The sequence below is a fragment of the Equus przewalskii genome, chromosome 19, assembly GCF_037783145.1.
Source record: "Equus przewalskii isolate Varuska chromosome 19, EquPr2, whole genome shotgun sequence".
Classification (NCBI taxonomy): Eukaryota; Metazoa; Chordata; class Mammalia; order Perissodactyla; family Equidae; genus Equus; species Equus przewalskii.
The window spans coordinates 20,523,513-20,545,007 of NC_091849.1; the positions used below are offsets into that span (position 1 = coordinate 20,523,513).

General features: G+C 38.8%; 1 long non-coding RNA gene across 5 annotated transcripts in view; it reads left to right on the forward strand.

The window, feature by feature from the left end:
* Positions 1 to 21,495, forward strand: part of LOC103555097 (uncharacterized) — a 363,041-nt gene that overhangs the window by 238,660 nt on the left and 102,886 nt on the right. The gene's annotated exons all lie outside the window — the stretch shown is intronic.

The window sequence follows — 21,495 nt, forward strand, 5'->3', positions numbered from 1 at the left end:
CCTTCCTTCCTTCCTTCATTTCCAACTTCCTACCCTGCCAACTTGCCGAGAAGAGAGACTTGAGACATCAACTCCCTCCCCTTCTGTCTCCACGCCCACCCAATTAAACTGCACTTACCCTCCGTGTCTTTGCCGTGAATGGGAGCCAAGCCACTCCCTCAGTCGCACTCATGCCTTCTTCCCATGCTCCAGAACCCACATCAGTACCCACTTCTCTTTACCATCTACCATTCCTGCTGCTTTCCCTTCATTCTGACCCCTTAATTCTGTTTTTCACCTGCTCACTCTTAAATCTTTTTTTCTGTCTTTTTGATTGAGATATAACTCATATGTCTTAAAATTCTCCATTTCGACCTATATAATTTAGGACTCTAGTATATTTACAAAGTGGCAAAACTATCACGGTGATCTAATTCCAGAATATTATTGTCGCCACAGAAACCAACCCCATCATACCCATTAGCAGTCTCTCTCCATTCCCCCTCCCCCCAGCCCCTGGCAGCTGCTAATCTGCCTTCTGTCTGCATGAATCTGATTATTCTGAAAATTTCATATAAATGGAACCATACAATCTTTGGCCTTTTGTGTCTGGCTTCTTTCACTTAGCATCATGTTTTTAAAGGTTTATCTGTGTTCATACATTTTTTTTAAGCATGTATCAATACTGCATTCTTCTTTCATGACTAAATTGTATTCGCTTTTGGAATGTACCACTTTTTATTTATCCATTTGTCAATTGATGGACATTTGAGTTGTTTCCACATTTTGCCTATTTTGAATAATACTGCTGTATATATTTGTGTACAAGTTTGTGTGGACATATGTTTTCAGTTCTCTTGGGTATACATCTAGGAGTGAAAATTGCTGGCTCGTAGGGTAATTCTATGCTTAACATTTTAAGCAACTGTCAAAATGTTTTTCAAAGTGCCTGCACCAGTTTATATTCCCACCAGTGAGATACGAGGGTTCCGATTTTTCCAGATCCCTCCCCAACACTTGTTACTATCAGTCTTTTTTATTACAGCCATCCTAGTGGATGCAAAGTGGTTACTTATGTTTTAGTCTCTTTCGGACATCTTATTTCTCAGAAACTCTCCTGAACATCCCCAATGCCTGCCCTCTTCGGATTGTGTTAAAAATGCCTCCTCTATATTTCCATAGCATCCTGTGCTTATCCTTGTAACATCCCTCATCACACTGAATTACAATTGTCTGTTAACTTTATCGCCTCCGTTAGAGTGTGAACGTGTTAGAGAGGGTACTAAAATGTCATTTCCTACGGTATCTCCCAGGATTAATACATGATGCCTGACACCATTTGCTCCTGTCTTTTTTGTAGGGGGAGGGGAAGGTGGATAGGAGACTTGTAGATTAGTATTCATAGTATTATTACCTGAGCCCCTGAACATCAGAATGGAAATCCTCATTGGTACTATTTGTTAGCTGATACTTAGTGGTCTGAGAAAGAAGCCAAGATTTTTTCAGCTTATATGTTTGGTTTTCTAGAATATTACTTTTTCTTTACTATTGTACTAATGCAATCTAGTCCCTCGGTTTACCAAGAAGTTGGAAGGAAAGAGCTAAGGATACCATACAATGTCACCATTAGGAGCAAACCGTTGAGTGACTTTAAAAATAAAAATCAACTAGCCATTTTTACTTGGACCTTTTTGGAAAATGTAACTGATGGAGAACTGTTTCTTTTTCAAAATATTACCAGTTACATATACTGGACTAAAAAAAATTCCAAATGTGGATGGAAGTCAAGGGAAGTGTCATGACATTGTGCACCTTCAAAACTAAAGGTCGGTCCCGATGGTGCTGAATTACAAGTATCGGAAATCTGAGGTTCCTTAGCACCAGGGTTGAACAGATGGGGATCAGGGCTGGGGAACAAAAGCTGAAAGTAGAATTAAACCTAATTAAAGACTTAAAAAAAGTTTGAATTAAAAAGTACATCCAACTTAGAGGTTGACTCATACTAAGTTATAACACCCTGTGTATAAGTACAGATTAAAGGACATTTTTAGTTAGTTCTTTTGAGCATTTCTCTCCAAAAATCTATTTGTCTTTAGAGTCGATATTTAGATAATTTTGTTTCTGGTTATTTATGATCCCATAAAGATTTGTTTTAGTGTTTGAGATTTTTCTTAGTTGAAATAAGGTTATGCTTGGACTAGATAGCCATTCCCTTATTTGATAATGTTTTCAGTGCATTCTTAGAAACTCTGTCCAGCTTCTTTGCTGTGATTTTTGTATGCTGCTGGAGTGAAGAGGAAATGGGGGAGGGAAAGAGGGAGACATAAATGTAAGTTGGACCCAGATCAGTGAGATAGCATCAAACGAGGCCAAAATGAAGTTGGCAGATGCTCTTCTCATGTTTCCCACTCGACTGCACACATATTGTTACTTGGAATACCACTTGCATTTCTTTCATACTTCTAAGATTTTTCTTCAGCTTCGCTAACAAACTTTAACTTCAAATAGGAGCCAGGAATGAACATTGAGTTTTTTTTTTTAACGTGTGAATGTGCTTAAAATGGATATTTTGCTATTAAGGTTTAGTTAGTAAATAATATAGGAGATGCTTTTTAAGATAGAAATGACAGTGTGGAGCCGCAAAGATAGAGCAAGGTGTATCATCTTAGAGGTAGCTAGATCTGAGTTTGAATCCTCATTTTACCACTGAATACTTTCATGACTTCTGAAAATTAGTTTGTCTGGCTTTCCTTATATATGTAAAATGGGCATATTAATTTTTACTTTATAACATTGCTGTGATAGTAAATGAATTTAATGACACAGAAGGTGCTCAATAAATGGTTTGTCTTATATACTGGAAAAATGTGGCTCAATAATTCTTAGGAAAAAAAGTAAATTTTGTCGAACATTCTCTTTAATGTTAGCTAGACATTTTATTCTCATGATGTTCACTTTAGATATAAATGGTAAGTCTGTTTCCCTGGTTCCTGTATATAAACATGGTAGACAAAGATAAAAAAGGAAAAACCTTGAGTGTGGGAGTACTGGATAGTACTTATATTTTTGTATAGACAAAATAGTATGGTACCATGTGGTAATACGTAGTTAATGAAAGTTTATTGAAGTTGAATGGGAGTGGAAGAGATTCAATATTACTTTATTTCTTGTGGTATTTAGGTCACTGCAGACAGCTGAGAATTAGCCTTTTAAAATATATATATATCTCCCCAAAGGAAGAGGAGGCTAGGTAACCTTCCAAAAAGTTCATTCCTATTATTAAAATAAAAACAACAAAACTTTTTATTTTAAAATAATTTTAGGTTGCAAAACAATGCAAAAATAAGAGTTCCCATGTACCCTTCCCCCCCCAGGATAATATCTCAGTAACCGTAGTACAGTGATCAAAACCAGGAGATTGTCATTGGTAGTTTACACCTCCAGAGCTCAACCCATTCTAGTCTGTTTAAATGGAGGAAATTCTTTTCTGTGTCTCACTTAATTGATTTTCATTTAAGTATACTTTTTGAGAGTCAGTAAGCTTAATGAAAAGACATTTTGAAGTGAGAATGCCTTGGGTTAGATCTTGGCTCTGCCACTTACTTATTCCTGTGTGCCCCTGAGGACTTTTCTTAGCATCAATGATGGTCTGTTTCTTCGTCTATAAAAGGTATCATTTTATATAAAAGGTCTGCAAGAGATACCATTTACCTTGCAGAATTATTGTAAGGATTAGCAATAGTGAATTTTAAAGAGCCTTTTCAGTAAATGGTAGCTTCCAGTACTCCTGTTCTCTTGCTCTATTTTCATCAGACTTGCAAGTAGCTTGTCATTTTCTTTAATGTGGTATGTGTTTTTTTGCACTTTGTGAACACCTATGAGTTAAGGATCAGTAACTGGCAAATATACTACAAATTCGTGCTTCTTGTGTGTTCATCTCTTTTTAATGCACCTGCTATAGCCTCTTGGCTTTGCTCCCTTTCCTCCATCTTACCTGCACAGTCAGCTCTTCTCTCTCTTTTTATGCCCGATAGGCCACAAGTCATTCCTCTGCTCGTATGAACTGTATTGCTTCTCCAGGTGCGTTTTGTCCTGTGGATTCCATGGAGCCTAGTTATTTTTAGATTTTTGTTTGTTTTATTTTAAATAACATCTCTTCTAACTTAATTCTGTTTGATAAGTAGTTGATTATAGCCTGCTTCAAGCCCAAGCTCCTAGAGCCAGCCGCAGGACATCCCTACACAAGTTGCCCTCCAGGGAACGTTGATTCCAGGGCTGTGATGGGGCTTTAGAACGCTGCTGCCTCCATGGCTGCAGAGAGGGATGAGGTGTTCTATTTCTAAACCTGTCGACACATTCTCGTCTCTCTACTTGGGTGGAGCTGCAAAGGTAGAAACACAGTTCTGTGCTCCACTCTTTATTGTGCTTTTTAACTTCATTTAGCCTAGAGTTGTCTAATCCTATTTAAATACTTTAAAATGACTATTTTAGTATTGGCCCTGGAAAGGTGCTTTCTGGGAATACCTTCTGGTATAAGACCCTAAAGCTGCCCTCAAAAGACAATTCTCAGTTGATCTGGAATAGAAATCTTGACTTTTCATTTTTTATTGAGCTGCAGGTTGGGAAGAGCCGATGGTCTCTTCTGCAGCATCTCCTTCTCCTTTGACTTAGCTTCCTGCTCTCTGGGAGTCTGTGTACCCACTCCCGTTTCCAAGCTTTTTGTTTTATTATTTTGATCCTTAGAGTTTCTACTCTTTTCATATATTCTAACTTTCTTTTCTTAGATCTGCTTGTTATTCAAATGTGTTTAAGGAATGTTTAAAAATGTTGCTTTCTGTTTTAAAATATCCCTTTAGGCTTTAGCAAGTGGCATATCATTTCCGGCTTTAGTTTTGGCCTTAGTCCGACAAGCCCGGGCTGAAGTAGGGGTGAAAAGTTCACTCTCCGGAAGTGCTGCTTGGATCCGAGTCACGTGGGGAGGAGCGGCCCAGCCTCACGGGAATTCCCTGAGGACACAGGGCTCTGGGAGAAGGCAGCCCAGGAAGGGGGCTTTTTCTCAGTTCTGCCTTTGGTGCTTGAATTTTTAATGAACGAGTGGCACTATTCTTCTTATTCCAGGAACTCACTGTAATACCTTTATTATTGCCTGGATCCGTGTTTTAAAATTGAAAGTTGTAACCCATCAGTAGGTTATACAATCCGTTTAGTAGATAGAGATCAGCATGAAAAAAAGGAAACACAAAATAGAAACAGAATGCATGCATATAATAAGAATGTGTTACTTTGTAAGACTTTTGTTTGATGATACGTATATACAAACACATATAAACATATTTTCATAGGGCCCTGCTTGTGTTTATGCATGTTGTCATTCCCTTCTATCTCCAATCTTTTTCATTCAAGAACCCAATCTTTCAAAGTATATGTGCTTGTCAATGATTGCATTCTTATGAAATACACAGCTTTGTATTTTGAATTTATTGTACCTGCATTTTAATTTATGATTGTGTGTTATATGTTCAATTTTGTTTATTTTCTCCACTCAGCATTATTTTTTAAGGTCCATCAATATTGCTATGTATGCATTTAACCTATTGCTTGCAAATGCTCATAGTGTGTTACAGTGTAGAGCACATTTTACTTACTTTCTCTCCCAGGGATGGACACCATGTTGTCTTCATCTTATCTCACCATGAGCAAGGCTCCTGTGAACAGCCTAAGACATGCCCCCTACTGGGAAATACCAAGGGTCATTTATTGGGATCTAGACGCAGAGTAGCATTGCTGGCCATAGGGCATATGTGTACAGTTCAGGTACTGTACACAGTATCATGTCTCATTACTCATTCAGAATGATTCACCAGTCCACATTCCCACCAGCAGTATGGGTTTCTCTATACCCACATTCCCACCAATCCTTAGCATTATTAACTTTTCTGATTTTCCCTGTTTCTGTCTTGTGGGTGTAAAATGGTGTCTTTGTGTTTAATTTTGCTTTTATGTGATTACTGATGAACTCAATCATTTGTCTCTTTATATGCTTACTATTTGTTTGGATTTTTCTCTTTCAGTAAATTCCCCTTCAAATTTATTGCACATTGGTCCCCTGGAAGTTTTTGTATTTTTCCTATTGATTTACAGAAGTTCTTTGTATATTCCAGATGGTCCCTGGCTTGTTCTAGACATGACAAGTATTTTCCTAGGCTGTGATTTTTCTGTTAACTTTGTCCAGTGTGTTCTTTTGGTGAACAGAAATCTTAATTTTGGTGTGATTCAGTTCCTCAGTATTTTACTTTGGGGGCTTTGTGAAATAAATTGTCCCTGTCCCTTTGTTATAAAACTTATTTTTTATTATCTGTTTTATTAACTTTATTGTTTTATCTTTCACATTTAGGTCTTTAATCCATCTGGAGTCCTTATGTGTGTAGGGTGGTAGGAAGGAATCCATTTGTATTTTTCCATGTCGTGATTCTCTTTCCTCAACAAGTTGGTGTCACCTTTCTGCCTCATTAGCCTCTTTGTTCTTAACCGTGGTTCATGCTGTTTTGTTATTGTAGCTTGGTAGTATATTTGAATCTCTAGCAGACTAAGTCCTGCTTATTGCCCTTTTTTTTTTCACAGTGGACTCAGGTATCTGTGAACTTTGTTTTTCCGTATGAATTTTGAAAAATATCAAGTTTCTCAAAATATACCTGAAATTTTGATTTGGAATGTATTGAATTTATAAATTAGAAGAACTCACATCTTTTTAATAAGTTGTTTCATCTAGGAGCTTTCAGTGTTTCTCCATTTACTCCATCATCATCTATGTACCTATTACAGTTCAAATTATAAACGTTATTACAGTTCAAGTTATTCTCCTTAGAGATATAGGTGTTCTTGTTGACACTTGGAGCCAACAGAAGATGAAGACAAATAATACAAATAATCCATAAAATGATTCTAAAGTAGTTGTAGAAATTGAGGATTTAGCAGTGGTTAAGGTAATAATATCCTTTGACCATGGATTATTCATGCAAGGAGAAATCTTAAAGATAATCTCAGATACCCTAACGTACTATAAATATAGATAACTAGTTCCCAGTGAGGTCAAATGACTCACTCAAGATTACAGAGTTAGACAGTGAGAGAACCTCAGGTTTAACTCCTAGTCAATTACTTTTGCCAACAAACCACGCCTATAATAGCCATATACCTCTGCATCTTGGTATTTAGTACGTTTTTACCCCCCTCCTGGAAGAGTTAATGTTATGGTTTGCTTATGCTTCAGAGAAATCAGCTTCTTAGCTTCCTGACATTCACGGAAAGAAGATCTCCTAAGATAGAAAAGGAGCTGCTTTAGCAGCATATTGTTTTCTTATGACTAATAGTGTGAGTTGGCATTTGGGGCATTTTTAGTAATTATGTCCCTGCATTTGAGCTGTGATTGATAGAGACTTTAAAAGAGATACACAGTGGTACTTGCATGAACTAATGGTCACACATTAGCACGTTAATGAAGTGTTAGGGTGCTAAGCATGGCCAGTGCGCTGAAGCCGGAGAGATGATCTGTCCTCACTGCTGTGTCAGCCAGACTACAGGGTCCCAATGGAGGCCGGGCTCAGATTGACTGACAGGGCCTTATTCATCATTGACACCCGCTTTCTTTCTCTCCCCACGTGCTTGTTGAAACTTGGTTTTTGCTGTCTTTAACCCATCTAATTTTTCCCCAAATAAGTTGGTTTGGGGACAGAAATGAGTGCTCTTCTTTTTGTTAGACAGACAGCAGAACTCATAAGGGAGTAATTACAAGACTAATTCCTCTGTTTTAATGACATCAATTGAATAACGTTAAAAAGTCAAAGCCCACATGATTTCAAGGCATTTTAACTCAGTGCATTTGAATCTCAATAACATGTCATTTTGCTGGGAGTTTGTCTGTGTAGTAGGGCCATTAACTTAAAACACTAAATTCTCTGTGTGTGTGTTTCTGGGGCTGGTCATGTTGGTGGGTGGCAGAGAAATTCTTGCATGTTTCCTGAAGGTTGGCGAGATGTCAGTCTGTTCTTGTAGCCAACATAGACACTACTCTCCCACGTAGGAAACCATAGAAATCCTGCTGAACTCCCATATGGCTGAGTGCTTCCAGAGCCATGTCTTCAGGCTCAGCCTTTCTTGGGAATTGCAGTTTCTTACTTCCACTCACCTGTCAGGACTTCTTTACCCGGCTGTTCCTTGCCTACCTGCGCCCATCAGCTCAACCCATTGAAAACCAAGATCATTGTGTTTGGCTGAAATCGGGGCCTCCCTTGGAGTCCTCATTCTCAGGTTAGCAGCACTCACCCAGCTTGTAGGCTCATCTCTCCCCGTGCCTCGTCCTCCAAGCCCTCATCACTACCTACTGTGTAGTGTCACTCGTGTGTGCCTTTCTTCCACTCCTGCCACTGTCTCTTTAGCTCAGGTCTCATCACTCACATCTGCAGGCCTGGGCTTTTGCTCAGTGTCTTTTTACCAAACTACCTTGGCAAGCTCCTGGTCCAAAACTTCCCTGGACTCTGGTGTTGGATGTGACCATTTATTGTTTATTCTCCTTGGGCAACTTACTTAACTTTTATGGACCTATTTTTTTAATCCACTAATTGTGAGCAGTAACAGCTTGAAGAACTGTTTTGAATATTAAGGAGGTAATGAATGCCAGATGCCAAACATAAGTGTCTGGCATGTGATGGGTGCTCCTCTCGTACTGCCCTCCTTGATTTCTTTCAACAGTGATTTCTTTCTTTTCCAGACAGACAACAAGCTCCTTCATGCTTGTGTCCCCAAAGCTCCTTTTCTCCTCAGTTCAGATTTACCTTCCCTGATCACTCCAATTCAAAACAGCTTTGCCCAGTCCTGCTCTATCACTGTCCAGCCCATCGCTTTTATATTTTGGTCTTTTAAAATCTCTTTCTTTGACATTCTCTTGCATTTATTTGCATCACTTTTGCTGGCTGTCCTTTTCCCCCACTTCTGTGCTAGGATGTGAGCTCTATAAAAAGCAAAGGCTGTGTCTGTCTGCTTTGCTACTACAGTCCCAAATGAATGAGGAAGGCTGAGATATCCTTTTAAGGCTTATGAGTCAGAACTCAGCCCTCACACACACAGACAGCAAGCCCTTAAGCCATTCAGAATACACAGCAGCTGCCACAGGAAGAGGATGGAGAATAGCCTTCTAAAGATGAAGACACAGGGGATGAGAATTTACCTTGATGGGCTTTTGTGTTTTATTCCCGGAAGAATCACCCTCAGGGTAGTAATTATGGGGAAATATCTGAGTAACTCTATGAAATTAAGTTTTTCTTTTAGTTGGATCAGGATAAACTTTCCTGTGGCTGCCCCATTCCTGATATTGGATATCCTTCAGCCTTGCCCCTGACCCCACACAGGCCTCAGCCTGCTTTGTCCATTACCAGGACCTTAATCCTTATTTATGACCGTACTGCAGGCCACTTGATCCTGCTTTTAGTGACCGCAGATTCAGCTTTGCTAAAGGCTTGGCCATCTCCTGGCCCATGTCCCTCCCCAGCCTAGTTCCTTAGGTTCCATGTAACCCTAAAAAGGCCTACACCATCGCTGTCTGTGGTTTTCCCGTTTGGTGGACAAATGATAAGCATGTGCTTTGTATACTGTGTGTGGCGCTCCCATTTCGATTCTAGTGTATGACGCCAGAGTGGACCATAGCACACTGACCCTGCACACTGTGTAGGCAAAAACTGGACTCCATGTCTCCATGACTTCTCCTTGTACCCTTACCTTCACATTTCCTTGCCTCTGAGTCTTCCCAGCCCACCGCTGTGTGTGTAGTGCTCTGCTGCTGAGAAAAGTTCAGGGCTTCCCCAGCTGTGGTAGGATAAGCTTGAGCTTCTTAGGCTGATGTTCAAGGCTTGCCCAATCTGGATTGCCCTTAGTTTCCACTCATGATCCCTAAGTAAATACTTTGCCCTGCCTTACCCAGGCCCACCAGATACATTTGGACTGCGGTATTTCGGCTTTGCCACAGCTGCATCCCTGGCTGGAAGGATCCTCCTGTTCGTTCGTGCGTATTCAAGTCTGAGCTGTTCATGGTTGAATTCCTGGCTGCTCCAAGAAATGTCTCCACTTGTTTCAGTTAAAACTTAGCCCTCCTTCCGTTGAGGTGCTCGTTCTTTTCTGCAGACCCTTCATTTGGTGGTCCGCTTCTGCTTCTTACAGCGCCGCTCATCTCACTGTGAGTATGTTGGGCCTCCCACTCAGTTTGAAAGCCCCTTAAGGGAAGGGATTTGGTTTTCTTCCTTCTTAAAAATGTGTTGTAAATATTTTAACTGTTTTCGAATATTGCTGAAGATGATATTAATGTTTGCCATTTTTCTGGGCACTATCTTTCACATATTGTGCTGGATGTTTTACATGTATTATCTCATTTATTTTTCCAATTACTCCGTGATATAAAATATGTATTTTATAAGAGAAAACTGAAATTTATTTCATTCACCTAATAGTTGAGGGAGTCTAGTTTCAAAGATGTGTCTGATTTTAAAGCTTGTGTTCTTTCCACCATTCTGTGATGGTGACCCAAAGTGGTATCTTAATTGAAATTTGGGAATAGATACCAGAAAAGGAGAATGAGAATTGTAATGTGATCTGAGTACTCTGGAACCTGTTACCAAAGAGAAGAGATAGTAAAGACTGGGCAAGACTCAAAGTCTGACAGTGAGACTAACACACACACATGAAATTCTTTTTTTGAGGAAGCCCTGAGCTAGCGTCTGCTGCCAATCCTCTTTTTTTTTTGCTGAGGAAGACTGGCCCTGAGCTAACATCCATGCACATCTTGCTCTGCTTTATACACACATAAAATTCTTTATGTAAAAGTAGTTTTCATTCTTGTTTCCCCATCAGAAGATAAATGGGCAGCCCTTGTTCAATTGAATCAGGTAATGGGAAACGCTGACCAATAAATAATATCATTGACAATATCTGAAATGTATTTTAGCCAGTGGTTTTCAAGATTCCCTTAAACTTTTCACTAGAGATGTTTACAAGTTAGAAAATTATTGTTTTTTGACTTTTTTCTTCAATACTTTCTTGGGAGCCATCTTGTTAGTAGAAGGGACGTTGGCTTTACCAAAGTCAGTGTGGTTTTAGGTTTCTATTGAATACAAGAGGAGAGGGATCGGAGTGTAATTTCTAAATAATTTGTTGGGAAACTGAAGCAATAAAATCCCAGCCTTTGAATTTGTCTTTAACATCAAGCAGGTTATATAGCCTTCTGTATTCTTCCCTTGTGCTTTGTGTAAAGGTATGCGTTCTTCTATATGTTCATCCAAATGATTGATCTAGGCCAGTCACTTATGTCCTAAGAAAAAAGTATGTTAAAAAGTTTAAAAAAGTTAAGTCTACCCTTAATAATAACTATGATTGGTATTCATTTTTTTTGTATGCACGTTATCATTTGCTATAATTTAATTATTGCTGTCATCACTTAAAAAGTTCCAGTAGGTGAACACCAGGTTCGCAGAACCACTGAGCTCTAAGTAAATATTGATGTCAACATTCTATGACAAGAAGAGGATGGGAATAGAATTTATCAGAAATTTGGGACAAGCAATTTTTCCTCCCAGTGCCCAGGTTCCAAAAAACAAAATTAGAGGATTAGACGAGATGCTCTCTAGGGTCTCTTCAGCTTAAAATGTTTCAGAATCTATGACTTTATATCCACTTCTTGCCTCATTAATCTCTCCTCCAAGAGAAAACCTAATGTCTGGCAACATCTGAGGAAATAGAAACAGCGAGTTTATGAGCGTTGGAAAGCCTGTTGGAATGAAGTGGTTCTTTCCTTCCCTCTGTGTTAAGACAGCAGTGTTTCGAACATCAGGGAATGAACAGGAGGCATCAAAGGGACTCCTAGTCCTATGTGATTAAGAAGTTTGAAAAATCCCCCAAAAACCTGGATGATAGGATTTTACCTGTCCAGACATGGCCAAAAATGAGTTGGAACTGCCGTGGTGACTGTCCCAGAGATTTTGTAACTTGAAATACCCAAAGACAATCTTATTATTGTAATATGACTACTAAAGTACACATTTGTTTTCTATGTGCAGCGGCGTTCTATCCAGGATTGACTCAATGTTAAGTCAGTAGTAGTATTCTCGTTTTTCAGATAAGAAAACTGAGGTTTAGCAGATGTGACTTCCCCGTGGACACACTGATAGACTGGTGGAGCCACGATCCAGTTGTGTCTGACCACTGATCCCAGTTGGTTGCCACTGTGCTCATTTCTATCAATATCAGATATTCTGCCTGAAGTATTATTTTCAGGCTCGAGATCCAGCACTCTGCTTCCGTAGTTAGCTGTGTATACTGTGTGTGCTGAAACTCACCACCAGATCTTTTCTGGTGTTATGACTTAAGTAAATGTCGAATAATAACGAAGGCACACTTCTATAGGAAGTGTGAAAACACTGTTTACACCTGACAAAGTCAACTCACTGTTATGTCTCTCAGGGTACGAGAATGCCAATTGTAAAGTGCTAGACAAAGGCCTTTTCTATCATCTTCTCATTCTTAAAATTAGGGACAAACAATACCAATAGAAGGAAATGAATGTTTTTTTAGTTGTACTTTTCTTTCCTAAAATACTTGCGGAGCAGCCTGACTACCAATTTTACAACAATTCATTGCCCCCCCCCTTTTTTTTTTTTTAACAGATCCTAATATTGGATGAAAAAATACAAGTCTTAAAAAAATCAAATGACGCGATATTTTTAAGTACAGGCATTGGTTTTTTTTTAGATTGATGACTTCTATTAGTTTTTACCTTGGTTCCTAAGGTAGCTGCCTCAGAGGTGCTGAGAGCCCATTACAGGTTTGGCCTGTTGAAACTGAATGATAATTCCCAGTTGCAAAACTATTCTTCTCTTCTGGATTTTTTGAATCAGGGCTCAAGTGATGAATTTTTTTCCTACCATTTGAGCCTTCTAGAGCCGTGCTATCCAATATGGCAGTTACTATCCACATGTGGCTATTTAAATTTAAAATAAATTGATTAACATGAAATAAAACTGAAAAGTTCCTCAGTCACAATAGCCACATTTCAAATGCTTAGTAACCATGCATTGCTAGGGACTACAGGCTGGAAAGTAGAGATATAGGGCGTTTCTATAATTGCCAAAAGTTCTATTGGAAAGCAATGATCTAGGGTCATTTTAATGATTTTTTTAAAGACTTTGCTTTTTTAATGATTTTTAAAATTAGGACTATTTTTTAGAGCAGTTTAAAGTTCACAGCAAAGTTGAGGGGAAGGTACAGAGATTGCCCGTCTACCTCTCCACACTTGCATTATCTCCCCCATTATCCACGTCTCCCATTAGCATGGTATGTTTGTTCCAATTGATGAACCTACACTGACACATCATCACCACCCAAAGTCTGTGGTTGACATTACAGTTCATTCTTGACTTTGTATGTTTTACGGGTTTGGACAAATGTATAAGGATATACATCCATCATTATGGTATCCAGAGTATTTTCACTGCCCTAAAAATCCTCTGCATTCCACCTGTTCCTCCTTTTCCACCTCCCCAACCCCTGGCAACCACTAATCTTTTTAGTGTTTCCATAGATTCAGCTTTTCCAGGGTGTCATCGAGTTAGTGTCATATGGTAGTTAGCCATTTCAGATTGGCTTTTTTTCCTTAGTAATATGCATTTAAGTTTCCTCCATTTAAAGTTTCCTCCATGAAGTCTTTTGGCTTCATAACTCAGTTCTTTTTAGCACTGGATAATATTCCATTGTCTGAACGTACCACAGTTTCTTTGTTTACCTACTGAGGGACATCTTGGTTGCTTCCAAGTTTTGGCAATTATGAAGAAAGCTGCTATAAACATTCTTGTGTAGGCTTTTATGTGGACAAAAGTGTTCAAGTCGTTTGGGTAACTACCAAGAAGAATGACTGCAGACCGTATGGTAAGACAATGTTTAGCTTTGTAAGAAACTGCCAAACTGTCTTCTAAAGTGGCTGTACCATTTTACATTCCTACCAGCAATAAATGAGAGTTCCTGTTGTTCCACATCCTTGTCGGCATTTGGTGATGTCAGTGTTCCTGATTTTGGCCATTTTGATAGACGTGGAGTGGTATTTCATTGTTTTACTTTGCATTTCCTTGATGACGTATGATGTGAAGCATCTTTTTATATGCTTATTTGCCATTCATATATCTTCTTTGGTGAGGTATCTGTTAAGATCTTTGGTCCATTTTTTAATCAGGTTGCTTTCTTTTTCCCAATTATTTTATTGAAGTCGTATTGGCTTATAATACTGTATAAGTTTCAGGTGTACATTATTCATTATTGTTTTTCAGTTTCTATATAGACTGTATTATGTTCACCACCAATAATCTAGTTTTTGTCTGTCACCATGCTTATGTTCCTCTTGACCCCTTTTGCCCTCCGCCTACCAAATTTTCCTCTGGTAACCGCTAATCTGTTCTCCTTATCTATCTCTTTATCTTCCACATATGAGTGAAATCATACGGTATTTGTCTTTCTCTGATTTATTTCACTTAGCATAATACCATCAAGGTCCATCCATATGGTTTCAAATGGCATGATTTTGTCTTTTTTTATGGCTGAGTGGTATTCCATTGTGTGTGTGTATATACATATAATATTATATATGTACTATATATTATATTATACATTATAATATATAAATATAATATATGTTAACATATTATAAATATATATTTATATAAAAATATATAAATTATAAACATAATAATATATAATATAATGATGTGATATATATATAAAATATATATACACCACATCTTCTTTACCATTCATTTGTTGATGGGCACCTAGGTTGCTTCTATGCCTTGGCTATTGTGAATAATGCTGCAGTGAACATAGGGGTGCATTTACCTTTTTGAATTATTGATTTCATGTTCTTTGGATAAACACCCAGTAGTGGAATACCTGAATCATAAGATATTTCCATTTTTAATTTTTTGCAAAATCGCCATACTGTTTTGCAGAGAGGCAGCATCAGGTTGCTTTCTGATTGCTGAGTTTTAAGGCTCTTTGTATATGTTGGAAGATACTTCTTTACCAGACGTGCCTCTTGCAAACGTTTTCTCCCAGTCCGTGACTTGTCTTCTCCCTCTATTGACATTGTTTTTCACAGAGCAAAAGTTTTTAATTTTAATGAAGTCCAGCTTATCAATTCTTTCTTTCATGGATTGTGCCTTCAGTGTTGTATCTAAAAAGTCATTGCCGTACCAGAGGTCATCTAGATTTTCTGCTGTGTTATCTTCTAGGAGTTGTACAGTGTTGCGTTTTACATTTAGGTCTGTGATCTACTTGGAGTTAATTTTTGTGTGGGTGTAAGGTCTGTGTCTAGATTAATTTTTTTGCATGTGGATGTCCAGTTGTTCCAGTGCCCTTTGTTGAAAAAACTATCCTTGCTGCCTTGTATTGCCTTTGCTCCTTTGTCAAAGATCAATTGACTATATTTATGTGGGTCTATTTCTGGGCTCTCTATTCCATTCCATTGATCTGTTTGTCTGTTCTTTTGCCAATACCACACTGCCTTGATGACTGTAGCTTTATAGTAAGTCTAGAAATTGGGTAGTGATGATATGCTTTAATAACCTGTTTATTTGGATTAAAATATTACAAATTGGGTTATTGCCAAAAAGCTAGCCTGATCTGATAGCCAGAAGAGGTTCTGGTCTGCGTGCTGTGCTCTGGAAACTCTGGGCAATATTTCTAATTCCACATAGGCAGCTATGGACTGTGTTGTTTGCTTTAGTGTATGTAACAGCATTGGCCACTGTAATTTTACTTTGTGTCAGAATCTGTATCCTAAATAACTGTAATTTTATTAAATACATTGTGCTTCTGGTTTCGGTTGGTTCTTTCTTTGGTGAGTGGACCTTGTAAGGAACAGCCACAGACTCAAACTAATTCGGTATAAAATCCTAACACAAGAAGTCTTAAGTTACAGAACTACTTGTTTAAGTTCGTTTTGTAGTCAGGCGATTGTCCTACAGAAATTCACCCTGGAAGGCCGCAGGGAGTTCAGCAGACTGTCTGGTGGCTGTCTGTCCAAGTTCCTTGAGGCAAAGAAAAGAGACAACGGATCCTTGTTCTTTGCCAGCTCTATTGAATGTATTCAGTCCCCAATTTTGAATAATTTGTTTAACTAGAGATATTTTGCACAGTGAATAAAATTTCTTGGGTATGAAATTTAATTCTTAGGGTATCTTCCGAATAATCTTAACACTTTCCAGATCTTTGTATCTACCGCCCAGCTATGGGTAGGTGTCCAAATGTCTTTACTAGTTGAGAAAAAAAAACTCTACTCTGCATTTCTGATTTTTCATCCCTAGTAACCGCTGGGAAGTGTAGAAAATATGCATCTAAAAAAAGATACAGAAGATGATTGGTTTTTGTGTTTTTCTTGATCTTGCTCCCTCCAAGCATCCAACATTTGACCAATTTTCTCAGCTGATTCTTATGTTTCTCGCTTATTGATTAACTAGCAGAGGAATGTATAAAAGATAATTCACAAACTGCACAATTAGCTCAATGGTAATAAAAAATGACTAGACAAGGCACACCTCCAAGGGCTTATGTGAAATTAAATATAAACTTGGAGAAGAATTTTGTTTTCAACTAGCACTAGTTGTTCTTAAAAATCTTTTTGTGATTGTAAACATCTTCACTTAAAATTGGTTGCAGTAAGTTAGCTTAATATGAAATTTTTACTTTGCTGAGATGCTCTGATTCTGTCCTTTTTTTTTTTTTTTTTTAACCAGACCCCACGCATATTATAAGGGTGTAGGAACTGTCACTCACCCCGTGGGCCCTAGCAAGTGCCCTCTTTTATGAGATCTATTTATGGAGAAGACCAAAGCAGGAGTGAGTGGGTGGGTTGGTTCCTCGAGTGATAAAATCTTAGCTTCCTGTGTTCTCGAGCTTACCAAGGGTGTCAGCTGTTCCTCATCCTTCCGCATTCTATCCAATTCAAACCTGGTCAGGTTAAAACTTAGAAAGCTTCTCTAGTTAATCAAGGGTGCCTGCCAAAAGGTTGATGCAGGAGATGGCTTCACTACATATACTATCCTAAAAATGTTCTTAAATTGTAATCCTACCTGCTGTGTTGCCATGCTTGAAATTGGCTTTTCTGAAAGTGGCAAATTGTTCAGGTTGCATTTGTTTTATAGGCCAGTTTGGTTTTAAGTAACTCAAAGAATTTAGTTAGTATAGTTGTCTCTATTCACCTTTCTCCTTTTATAAATGATTTACCTAGACTTGCATAGCAACTGAGCAACCCTTCTCTAATAAAAGGGCCAAAAATGTTTATTTTGCAATATGGTGCTCCTTTAAACTTTCTTGGTTTGCTTTGTTTAGAGGCTCAGAACAGAAATATAAAATGGGTGACACTAGGTCTCAAAGGAGCAGTGGCCTATGGCGAAGCTGGGGTGCTTTCTTAACGTAAGGGGTTATGGGAGTGACTGAAGGGAGAGAGGCAAGCACAATATGGACTGTATATTCCTAGCACTGTCAAAATTCTAGTTTTGGCAGGCACCCTTGATTGACTAGAGAATTTTGACAAAATTCATTCTGTGTGAAAGGAAGCTGTGAGTATATATGAAGGGTGAAAAAAAGGAGATTGTGGAAAGTTCGGCTTTGAAAACTCACAGTGCTTTGTTCTTGGTCTCTGCTTGGTATTCTGGATTTCAGAGAAAAGAGTAGGTATTTGTATTTTCCATTTCTATTTAACTTGATTTTCTAATCTTTCTTATTTGGCCAGCAGCTTTCTGAGAGCATATTGTACACGTGTTCTGATGCTGTTTGAAGGCCCTCTGAGAGACAAGACTTGATTAAAAGCTCTCAGTTCTGCTGAAGTGGGTGGCCAGAGAACTGGGACCGAACAGTTGCCATACACCCATTGAACTTTTGTCATTTATAAATTATTTTCCATGCCATCTGGAGCAAGAATGGTGCCATGGTTTAGAGAAACTCTTTGTGGGGTGCATGCATATCCAGTTCTTATATAATTTGCTTATTACCACAGTCAACTGAAGTTTTCAAATCTTTATTTACTTGGAGGCTTAAGATGGGAGTAAATATGAATGATTTCTTTAAATGTCATGTTAAAGACACTACCTCCACCCCAACCAACATTTTCCCCTCCCTCTCTCCCTTTTAGTGACTACATCCTGCCTGCTTTCAGCTCCAGTGGAAAAGACATTAATCCCAGAGTCTCCATGAGGTTTCCTGTTTGATGACATAATCAGAAAATCCTCCTCACATTGCCTTGGGGTTGCTGTGTGGATGTTATGTTGTCTTGGTGGGTGTAACTCAGCCATCGAAAAAATCAGCACAGGCCATAAACTCAGAGACTGAAATGCATTAATATCATGTTAAAAGAAATAAAGCTGTGGGCATATCTGCAGCACTTGTAGGGAATTTCATTAATCTGCAGATTCTGGTTGGCATTGAATGCACTGGCTGGTGACTCCCATGCATATGGCATGAGCTGGTGCAATGCCGCTAGCAGGAGGTATTTGAACTGCTCCAGCGTAAGCTGTTAGACTACATCTCATGGAAAAATACCACAACCTCTTGACTACTAAACTTTAGTAGTGTTGATTTCAATTAGTTCCCCCCATCCTCCACCCCCAGTCCTTCCCACCAAGCCTGTTTACTTAATGAGTTTTGCCTTTGGTTGTTGATCACAGGAAGCTAGGACAAAGAAAACTACTGGGAAGAGTCAGAAATAGAAGATGGGGATATTTTTTAAATGGAAAGAAAGCAAAAGATGGCATCGGACGTGTCAAGTGGTTTGTAAATGTTCTGAAGTTAAGATATCGTCAGACGAAAACTTTGGTAGATGTGAATTTGTAGGATAGGGGAAACTGCGATGTAAAAGTTGAACCAAGAATATGATACTTGGGTGCCAAAGGGCATGCACAGTTACGCAAGTTTAGAAGTTATTGGCACAAGCCATTGAACATATCCTTAAATATGGGTTTTTCCTTTGCTATTTGGCGAATTTTTCATGTTTTTTGTTGTTGTTTTGGTAGGCTGCCATAACCTTTCATTTGGTTGACTTGGATTGAGTTATCTTCTGCCCTTGGATCTTGGAAGTCCAAGGTCGATTGGCATTTTGTCAGGGTAAGAACAAGGAACAGGCCCCTTAGCAGGATTTACATGTTCTAGATGCAAGCTGCCTCCATGATTCTTCCTCCTGTTGACGTACCAGACTCTCGTGTCTAATTCAGGGGAGGCTGGTAGCAGAAAGAGAAAAGTGCTGCCTGATGGAGTTTCATCAGAAGAAGTAAAAGAAGAAGGAGAAGCCTTTTGCCCCAGTGGGTTGAAAGCCTTGGGAAGATGTTGTCTCCATTTCTGCCTTCTATCAGAGATGTCATTGGGTTTTCCATCTTATATTCTAAGTAACAATATACCTTCCACAGGTGCTACCATGGGTTAGGGAATCTAGACTAGACAACATTAGAATGAAAAAATTTATATTCTTTTATGGCTCTTGTGAACATTTTTGAAGTTTATAAATCACTACTGAATGAGCTCTAAAACTTCGAATTCTGGATGTCAGGTTCTATGATGTGTTTTCTTGTACAATGCTATAGTGGCTACATGCCCAACCTGTGAGCATTTACTCTCAAAATAGGTTCATTTAGCCATCATCTGCCTTGTACTAGAGTAATGGTACAGGCAGGGTGGGAAAGGATCTTAAGTGTTACATCTGATGGCTTAATCACTTTTCCTACTGATAAAATTACTTCCAAATCTTATCTGAGCCCAGATTGAGTACATTTGATGACAAAAAGTCCACTAAATTTTGAAGTCCATTCAGTCTTTGGGTACCACGTCCTTGGTATTGGTCAGAAATCTGATTGTTTCCATCTTTGGTGACTTTGTACTGGACCCATGTAGCTAAACTGAAACTATAATTCCCAGAAGCCCCTTCTCACAAAATTCCCTTGTGCGGTTCTGGGTTAGGCTTCTGCACAAGAGAAATATGTGCAAAGTTTCAGAGGTGCAAATGAAGGAGCAACCAGTTTGCATGCTCTGAAGATCAGTGTTAGGAGCCAGGCACTGTGCAGCTTACACTTGTTGTCATTCGTCTCTGGCCTCCTGTACTGGTATGGGGCTGTGCTTGGGTCTCTCCTCTTCTATCTCCTGTGTCATCTCCTACATTGGCTTCTTCAAGTCCTAGAACAAGAGTGTCCAGCTCTGTGGTGAAGGCACCACCCTCTCCTGCAGGTCCACCTCATCATCCATGTTAGAATTGGTGAGAGACATGGGTCCCAATTTTTCCTTGCTCACCCCCACTTCACATCCAGCTCCCTTCTCAATTGCCTGCCTTCTTGAACTATAGCAATTCCAGACCAACAGACACAGCTCCTACAATTGCATAAGATTTAATTCCTTTCATAAATTCCTTATTTTATATCGCCCATAGTGATGTATATCACTTCCTGATCAAACTCTGACTAATAAACTATTGTTCCATTTCTTCCCTCTGGTGGTGCACACAGTCTAACATGTGACATATATCTGAAGACAACTATTGGTCTCCTCTTTTTCCTATCCACAGTTGCCTTTTCTCTAGTTTAACACCTATAATTCCTTCAAGTATTCTTCATTTGACATGATTTCCTATCCCCTCATCATCCTGAAAACTCTTTTCTTGTTATCCTCTACCCTTCTTACAGTCTACCCAAAATGTTACCCAGGTGGGTTATCAGCAGATAGAAGGAGTGACTCTGATCCTTTTTACTCCAGATATATAATTGACTTGGTTGGATTAGCAGGTTTACCATCTCACAAATCTCATTGAGCTGAATGCTTTAGAATATCCACGTGACAAAATGGTACCCATACGGACACACTGGGACTGTATTTGATGTCATTTCTCAGATAGTTCCGCTCACTTCTGCATGTCAAGATCTTCTTGGATCCTGCATCTATAGTTGTTCCCTGTCCCAGTTTTTGGTCAAAATGTGGAGTCAAAAGACTTGAGGTGAAATCTCGGCTCTGCTGTTTTCTAGCTTTGTTACTTGAAATGAGTAGTTTAACCACCGTGTCTCACTTTCCTCTCTGAAAAATGGGAACTAAAATGTTTTAACTCCTTTATCGAATAGTAGTGAATGCACAGAGTAATAGTGCATGTAAAGGTGTTTGGGGTAAAAATAACCCACCACACAAATCTTAGTTTTTCTTTCGCAGTCTCAAAATATGATAAATATTCTTTCTTTGGCTTCATCCAGGTCATTGGTTACAAAAAAAAAGTAAGGCAGAAGCACCAAGGACAAAACCCTATCTCTAGGGACCTTCCCTAGATGGCATTGATTGGGTGTTGATGCCATTTTGGCTCAACTGTTTGTTGGTCTAACAAAGTGCCCCAGCATTCACCCCATATTTTTACATCTTGTCCTTTAAGTTGCCGTGAAAGTATTTGTCAGAGTCCTTACTCAAGTCCAAGTA